Source organism: Chinchilla lanigera, unplaced genomic scaffold (genome assembly GCF_000276665.1).
Source record: "Chinchilla lanigera isolate Chin_1 unplaced genomic scaffold, ChiLan1.0 scaffold00064, whole genome shotgun sequence".
In the NCBI taxonomy this organism is placed as follows: Eukaryota; Metazoa; Chordata; class Mammalia; order Rodentia; family Chinchillidae; genus Chinchilla; species Chinchilla lanigera.
In genome coordinates, this window is record NW_004955465.1 from 10,902,582 (window position 1) to 10,911,834 (window position 9,253).

The 9,253-nt window shown below is 44.6% G+C and overlaps 1 long non-coding RNA gene across 1 annotated transcript; it reads right to left on the reverse strand.

Moving 5' to 3' along the window:
* Nucleotides 1-435: 435 nt before the first annotated feature.
* Nucleotides 436-4,275, reverse strand: LOC102027392. Its single transcript, XR_001236721.1, has 3 exons — nt 4,237-4,275; nt 1,493-1,549; nt 436-805 (listed from the first exon to the last, which is right to left on the reverse strand). It is a non-coding gene; the product is annotated as an uncharacterized LOC102027392 (long non-coding RNA).
* Between the last annotated feature and the right edge of the window lie 4,978 nt (nt 4,276-9,253).

Genomic DNA, 9,253 nt, shown 5'->3' on the forward strand with positions numbered 1-9,253 from the left:
GGGCTCCACAGTGAGACCCTGTGTAACAACAGCATCACCCAAGCCCTGGGAGGCGGTTCGGGAAACAGGAGCACACCAGTGCATGCGGCAGCCGAGCAGGCACTGGAGACTACGGAAGCCGGGGTGGGGCTCCACGGCTCCAGCTCTCTGCTCCCTGCCACACGTCAACTGAGCGTTGGGTTCCGGGCAGCAGCTCTTTCTGTCCTCCAAACGCACCTTCCATGGGTAGTTTGAGCACCATGAGGGTGAGGGCCAGGGTGGGGGCTGAGGCTTGTGCCGGATCCCACGTGGAAGAGGAGGATGCTTGAGGTTCCTGGAAACCCAAGCCTTCCATCTCCGTTCTGCATGACTTGCAGGTGATTCACCACACGGGCCAGCCAGAACCAGCCGCACCATCCTTCCTCATTCCCACGACACGGGGCAGGGCATGACAGGCACAGAGGGCAAACTGAAAGCTCGGGTTCAATGGTTCCCTTTCTTTTTGCTTCCTGTTCCCCTGACAGTGACCCACTGACTAGGAAGTGAAAGGCTGACAGGAGAGACAAGCTGACAGACAGAGTGAATCGGAGGCTAAACCGCAAGCGAGAAGCCAGGGCTTGGCCCAGGCCCTCAGCAGTGCAGGCAGCTGCGGGCGCTACCACACCCGGGTGTCACCAGCTCCTCCTCCCAGAGGCCTCCTGACGGGCAAGCGTGCTCTCACCTGGCTGATGTCCATCCCTTCTTCTGCAACCAGCACCTCATTTTTCCTGTGGGACCCACCCTGCTCCAGGCTTGGGCCTTTGATGGTCGGCAGAGTGCCCAGCTCCTGAGGAGTGCAGGACACAACTGAGGCTGTCGAAGCAGTCCACCTGCCTGGCCTTAGAGATGGACTCAGGGGTGAGTTCACGGGCTGGGTAGGATCAAAGAAGTGCTACCGGGGGAAGTCTGGTAGTGAAAAACTTTCTCTTTCTATTGAACTTGCCAACCATGAAGGTATTGTGGGCTCAGAGCGCCAATGGCCCCACATGACAGCAAAGCCCATAGGTAGAGGGCAGAGCCCAGATATCGAGGGCAGAGGCCAAATCTAAATGGCAGAACCAAAACAGTCTGTAATTCGGATGTGCCCCACAAAATTGCCCATGTTGTTAATTAATTCCCTAGAGTTAATCCCAAACTCACATGTATGGTCCTTGGAGATGAGGCCTTTGGGAAGTCATTGGAATTATGTGACCCATGATGAAGGCTACCATGCTTGCTACCTTGCCATGTGACCCCTCCACCATGTTGTAATGTTGCAAGGAGACTCCACTAGGTGGAAGAGTCATGCTTGTGGGCTTCCTAGCCTCCAGAACTGCAAGTCAAGTAAACTTTTATTCAGGAATAATTGATAAATGACCTGGCCTTGGGTATTTTGTTATTGCAACAGAAAATAGACAAGATGAGACCTGTGGATTCAGTTGTCACTAAGGTCAAATCCAGTGCTATTTAGTATATTCCATTTTTCCATACTTACACTTCTGCCATGTCATCAAAATAGTACAAGGTTCATAGAACACACATCTGCACATATCTATGGGAAAAGACAGGGGAACTCTGATGCAATGGCAAGTTGTGTCAAAAGAGTACAAAACATTCAGTCTGATTCTCCCCATCATTAGCAGAGATGCATTTATTCCAAGGCCCCATGTAGCATCTCGGTCATGAAATCTCACTGACTGGGGAAGACATAGTGCAGTGGTTGCCTCTGATCTGATCACTGCTTTGAATCAAGAGTGAACCATGCAGTGACTGCAGGTACAAGGCCAGAGATAGACCACCTAACAGCCTAGGAGAAAAGATGGTTTGCTAGATGAGGGAAAGGAAATAAGAGAAGGAGTTGGAAGGAGGGAGGATGAAGAGAACAACCTCAGGAATATTACACTGTGAGTCGTTTGCAGCACATCTGACTGGTGGGGTCCTGTTGGGATTACATATGCATTTTTCAAGGTAAGCATGGGAGATACTCAGTTTGGAGTCAATGATATTTAGGCATTGGAGGGGGAGGAGCAACACTCAGAAAAACTGTGAACCAATGGATGACCACCCAGAGACGAGGTTTAGAGAAAAACGAATATACCACAGACAGTCCTCGACAGGACAGGAGTGTTTACAGTGCTGGGCCAAGGAGAGGGAACCAAGAAGAAAAATGGCACAGAGAAAGAGAAACCAGTAGGAAATATCACCAAAACTAAACAAGAGAGTGTTTCCAGAAATGAAAGCCATTGGCAAAACCAAATGCCATGGAGAGGTCAAAAAGTGGAAAAGCTATGAAATGCCCCAAGAATGTGGTGGCATTCTGGGGAGCTTCTGTTCTCAGTGTGACAGTGGCATAAACTCCACAGGACACACGGAGCCCTCCTCCTCCAAGAGGAGGGGCCCCTCACGTGTCTCTGCCTCTGCTCTCGGTACACTCGATAGCAGCACTCAACACGTTCGGGGAAACAATTTCTTCTGACATTTTTCTTTGGTTTTAAACTATTAGCTCCTCTAGGCCAGGGACTCTAGATTGTCCAGATTGTTCTTTTAAGCTATTGAATTTAGGTATAACTTACATCTAGAAAATTGTAACATTATCATTATACAGCTCAGTTGATTTTTACATAACCCCCACCTAGATCCATATATACATTTCTAGACTCCTACCTCTTAATGCCTCCCAGCCTTACTATGATATCAAATGTCTGGCTATCTGAGGACATTTGCCTGACCGTGTCCAGTTAGCATGCACCTATGCCATTCTTAATACAGTGATGCCTCGGTTCACTAACTCAGTTCTTTCCATGATTCTGGTCAAGAACCGAGTTGATGAGAGCAGAATCAAATTCAGTGGTTAGGACCAATGTTGACCTTATGAGGAAATTTGATTCGGTTCTCATCCAACTTGGTTTGTGACCACAGTTGTGAAGAGAACTGGGTTGTTCTGAAGGTCTTGCTATATAAGGATGAAAGAATAAACTGGATATATCAAACTTGGAGTCCATGGTGATTCGGTACTGAGGAAAGAATTAATTTATCACCATGGATTGGTTCTTGCCCGGTTTTGAATTTAATATAAATGGAATCATGGGGCTTGTTCCCTCAGAAATGTCAGTTTTCATTCAAGGTGGCACACAGATTGTTGCATGTAACACAATCTCTTCCTTTACACTGCTGTATATTACATATATATATACCACAGTTTATATGTCCTTTCTTCTGTAGCTGGACTTTTGGGAGTTTGTTCCCAGGTTATGGATGTAAAGATGAAGGTTGTAATGAGCAGTCTGGTGCACATCTTTTTGTGGATATAGAATTCATTTTGCAGGTCTAAGCTGAGGAATGTGAGTCTTTAATCTGTCATTCTTGCATTTCTCCCCCTCATCCTATAGGAGGGTCAGTAAACTGGATGAGTAATAAGTACAAGCTGCTCTTGTTATCATGTGCAATTTTTCAACAGATCTCTTGTAGAAAGTTATGTTAATGCTACTCTATAAGATATTTTCTTTTTAATCTTTTACCAGCCCATGTTTGATGTACATAACGGTTATGCTCCTCATGGGGAGTTGAGGTATGCACTTAATACATCTTATAGCATCATCAGTAAATATTGTTGGATCAGTTCCTGAGTAAGGGTATCAAAATCTAAAGAGAAGCCTGTAAGTTCAGTTAGCTTAAAACAAAGGCCTTCTCTCTAAACAAGTCATAATACAAGCTCAATTATTTGACCTACATGTAACTATACAAAATTTTATTAAGTGAAGTAAACAGTCTTTGTAATGAATAAGACAAAATATGAAGAACTTGGTTTCAAGTAGGACTTGGGAAGCAGGATCTGCAGTTTTGCCAAGGGAAGGGATGAGACACATATTTTACCCTAGGTTGGAAGAAAGTCTGTATTAATGTAACTATTTTTGCACGCACACACACAAAAAGTTTGGTCAGGGACCTCAACAAATATCCCAAGAATAACATGACAAGAAAGACAACCCACCAATCAAGAGACCACATTTTTGTTTTTCATATGAGTACCTGCTTTGGTTTTCACTGGTTAGTAGAAATGAATAGCGTCGGAAAGCCAAGACAGCATGACAAATCAGCTTTCATCACGTGGCGAGCTATGCCTGGACGGTGCCAGGGTTTGAAGTTGCTGCCACTTCCTCCTTGTCCTCTGTTCCCTTCATGGGTAGAGTCTGACCACAAGCTTGGCCTGAGTTTGTGAGAAAAGAGGTGAAATCTTACCTGAAAGAAGGATAAAAGGAGCTGGGAGACAACTGACTTCTGGTTTGGACCCAAGCCTTTTTCTTCATTCCATCTCCCTCCTCCTACCCCCTGCCCAGCCCAGCGCCCTAAGGCAGGGCTCGAGTCCAAACTCAAGCCAATAGGATTTAGTGCTGTTTTTCTAGGTCTCCTCCAGCACCCGTGGAATCTTTCCAAGAGGGAAGTGACCCCCTGCCCATCTAGCTTAAAATATCAATAGAAACGATTAGAGAAGTAATTTAGGCAGAGAGCACTGGTGAGGTGAACTCAAGGCCGTTCGTCCTCTGTGGCTGACAAACATGGTTAGGAAATAGACGCCAAGTTAAAAAAGAGATGAAGACAAAGGAAAGACAGGACGTTCGGGACTGGATCTGTTCCAGAGAAGGCGGATGAGTGAGTCTACTCTTAATATCCAGCTCCTCTCAAGAACTCAATGGTCAGCTTCAATACAATGACACACTCATCACAGCTCCATGACCTCGCATTAATAGCTGGAAATTTCAACAGAAAATGACTTGAAGAAGTAACCTGGTGTCCTTCCACCTGGGGCACAAGGGTCTGCAGAACTAGCAAGGGTGAGGCAGACAAGGTAAGTGGAAGTTCTCCTTGCCAGTACCTGGTACCTGAATCTGGACCATTCAGAAATCACAGTGGCTTCGCATGGAGGCACCTGGCCAGGTCCCCCTGGGGAACAGAACAAAAAGAAACATTGTCTTTGTGATTGTACTTTCTCGTTGGACAGTGACCAACCATCCTAAAGTATCCAGGACACTGTCGGGTTTCAGTTGTTTGAGTATAAATGTACAACACAAGCAAAGAAAATGCAGGCTGGGAAGGGAGGGCAGCTGCAGAAGCCGTGAGACCCCAGCCATCTCTGAAGAACACTCGGTCCCCTCAAAGATTCATAGCTGACACATCCCAGTGCCGTCCTCCTTGCTCTGTGCACGTGGAATTCCACACAGTCCGTGTGCTATGGTTTAGTTCTTGACTGCAAGTTCTCAGAAAACGTAGTCAACTAAATTTAAAATTCCCCAAGAAAAAGCACACAACAGGGATTGCCTTCATGGGGCACAAATGCTATAGGGCAGAGTCTTTGTCTCTTTTGTTCTTTTCTGTTCTCCAAATGCCTAGCGTAGTTCATGTACACCATAGGTGCCAAATAATGTCAAACGGATACATCTGTGGAGCCAGCTGTCTTGGACTCAACAAGCCAACTATTCCTAAGGTTGTGTTTGTGTGCTGGCCAAAATATAGATTGAGCCTTACCAGAAGTCTGCACTTTTAATAAGCTCTTCAGGCAATGTCTATCCACAAGGAGTGTGCGCTACATTTTTTAGACTTTCTTTCTTTCTTTCTTTCTTTCTTTCTTTCTTTCTTTCTTTCTTTCTTTTGGTACCAGGAATCAAACTCAGGACCTTGTGCTTGCCAGGCAGGCACTTGTGCTGCTGAGCTATATCCCCAGCCCTAGACTTTAAAGTAGTGTTTTTCAAATTTAGTTTTAGCTCTTGAACTTTTCCTTCAAATGTCAGTCTATAATTTCCTAATGGATAAACCCAAAGAAACTGATTTAAGCAGAGAGTGGGACAAGAGAGGTCTTCAGAAACAATTTTCTCCTTGTAGTGGCCTTTGAAAGGATGCAGCTGGCCTCCCCACAGCCTGGAATGGAAAGTGTAAAGCTCAAGGCCTACCAGTTTCAGGAATTTTTTTTTAATGTTAACTTTTTCTTATACTTCTTGTTGCATCAGACTCCACTAACATTCAAAATGCCTCCACCTGGAAGATGCTTATGTATAAATTCCCATCTGTAAGCACAACTTTCCTCCCCTGCTCTACCATGACCACTGCCACTCAACTTCAGCATGACTTCCGCCCCTCTTTTTCCTCTGCTGAGGTCACTGCCTTCTGTATTCTGCATCTGCATTAGCTCTGCATCCGTGTGACAAATACTTGAGAAAACATCTTAAAAGAGAAAAGGTTATTTTGGCTCATGTTTCAGAAGGTTCAGTCCATGCTCAGCCTAATTGCTTTAGACCTGTGGCGAGGCAGAACATCATGGTGGAAGGTTGTGGTGGAGGAAAGCTGCTCACATCATGGCAGCCAGAAAGAGAGTAAGCAAAAAAAAAAAAAAAAAAAAAAGAAGAAGAAGATGGGGCTGGGGATAAGCTATAGTTCTCAAGGCCACTACTGCATGATGTACTCCAGTCAACTAGGCCTTAGCCTCTACCTAGGTCTCTATCGCCTCCCATGAATGCCATCAGATTATGAATCTATCAATGGATTCATCCACCAATGAAGTTAGAGTCCTCATGATCTAATCATCTTCTCAAACCGCCACCTGTGAAGACATGAGTCTTTCAAGGGCCATTTTAAATAAAAACCATAATAGGCTATATTTTCCACAGCCTCCCATACCTCCTGCCACATAGAACTTCTGCTGGCCTGGCCTGTGCTAATTTTAGCCCTAGATTACCCTGATTATCTGTCTTCTCTATTCCTCTTCCTCTATTTCCCTGTGTTGTTAACCAAACCATCACAATCACATTCACACTTACTGAAACTCATGTGTTTGAAACTTAAAGGGAACCATGGTCCTGCACAGTAATCCACTCCACTTCTATGGTTCAGTGCCACTTTCCTTCCCTTCCTCCATGAAGGCCATATCTAGTTTACCAGCTTCAAGGCAACAACTACCTTACAGAGATCACAGATGCAGATGCCACCTGCACATGCTTTTCAACTCCCGTCCACTCTTCCCTAACCTATTCACATACTTACTGTTGCTTTTCCCAGAAAGCAGTCTTCCTCACCCCCTTCTAAGATAATTCCCTTCCATACCTCTTTCTCCATCTCCTCCCTTCTCATCTGGGATGTCCCATCTACTGTACCTTCTTCCTCTCTCTTTCCACTGTCCTACTCTTAAGCCAGGAAAAAAATACATTAAGGAAAATAAAATACAGGCCCTACTGACTCTGAGCTCCCTCAAACCACTTGCCATCCCATCTGCTCTCTCACCTCCAAACTTTATGAAAATGTTCTCAATGAGTATCACTATATTCTCATCATCTATTTATGCTTCAACCAATGCAGACTAATGTTTACCCCTTATCCTTTCAAGAAATGGTCTCTCAACAGTAACAACCCTTCTCATAGTGAGAATCCATGACTTGCTCCTCACCGACAGAACATGGCAAGGGTATGGAACATCGTTTTAAAGACTACATTGTGTTACATCAGACTCTACTTTGCTAATCGATTCTCTCTAGGATCTTGCTCTCTTCATTCACTTTGAATAAAGAATAGTTTTGACAATAACCTAAGGGAGTTTGGAAATGGATTCTTCTTCAGCCGAGTCTCCAGGTGAGAACACAGACCAGCCAAAACCTTGGTTGCAGTCCTGTGAGACCTGAGCAGAGGGCCTGCCTGAGCTATACACAGCCACTTGGCCCACAGAAACTATGAGACAGTAAGAGTGTTGTCTGAAGCTCTTATATGTGTGGCACTTTGTATTCAGTCATAGAAAACATACATCAGACCATGTGACTCCTGGGCTCAAATTCTCCAGTGGCCTCCATTACAGTAAGGATAAAACCCAACATTGTCACCATGGCCTATAAGTTCAACATCATCTGGCCCCTACATCTCTCCAGACTCATTGTCTCTCAGTCTGCCTTTGTCGCATTCCACCAGAGAGACTCTACACTGCTCTTTATGCTGTTCCTCAAATACCTGCATCCACTTTTATCCCATTCCCTCTGCTTAGAGCTCTCCACCTCCAGATCCTCACCATGGGCTCACCCCTTGACTTCACTTAGGAGTTTACTCAAGAATCAGCACCTTGCAGGAAGCTCCCCCATTCACACCCCTGCTCCAGGGCCTATCAACACCTGAAATAATTACATCTGTTTAATCATCATTGATTTCCTATACTGGAAAGTAAGCTCCTCGGGAACAGTAACACGATGGGTTTCATCTAAGAATGGTGTCTCAGACATTGCCTGACACTCGGTGATTGTAATACTTGTTGAGTTAGTGGATAAACTATTCTACTCACCTACCTGAAGCATTCCACATTGTTGATGGCATCCTACAAGTTTCCCCCAAGTACTGTTCTTCTCCAGGTTCTCTTCTTACTTCTCTGATTAACTGTCATCCACAGTAAGCTTTGCCAACCACTTCTCTTCAGAACACCCATGGACATTCTACAGAACTGTAGCCCTTGGACTGTAGATGGACAAATGACCCTAAGTGGAACCTAGAATTCTCTCCCAGAGATCTGGAATACTCAGCTGATGGATCTTAACCACTTTCCTACATTGTCCTGCCAGGTAACTCATTTTTTGTGTAGTTTTCGGTAAAAAATGCTTTGTTATTTCTGTGCCTACTTGACATCAACAATGCGTGATTGACAAGAAAGGATGAAGTCCTTTACTGGCATTCTCATATCCGGACTCACATCTGGGAATTATGTAACATACAAGTTGTACAAAGGTCTATCGCTACACATGTGCAGAATTCTGGGAGGACAGGACAGGCCAGGCTCAGGTGAGACTGGGGACAAGGTAATCCCACTGAGACGGCAGATGTGAGGCAGCAGACACTATGTGACATGTCAGATGTGATAATGTTGCACCTTAGCAAGTTTTTAGGTGTGTATTGTCTTACACTGATAATGAAATCATGAGCAATAGCCAAGGTATTAAGTTTTTTCTGTGCAAGTGAGAATTTTGTTAGTTCTGTATTAACTTGCATGCCGGGGTAGATATATTTGCCATCTCTAACCCTCAGTTTTGGATATGTGTAATCAAAATATCCAGTGGTTCTGAATATTGTTTTAATAGGAGTTGTAAATGTGAACTTATAAAATAGGAAATGCTAATACATGAAGAAGGAGCTAATTATGGTATTCCAGCTTAGCCTCTTGAATGGAAGCAGACCTATCATCCACCATCTGGATTAATTCAAGGAAAAGCCAATCTGCAGGGAAAAAAACAGATTCTGC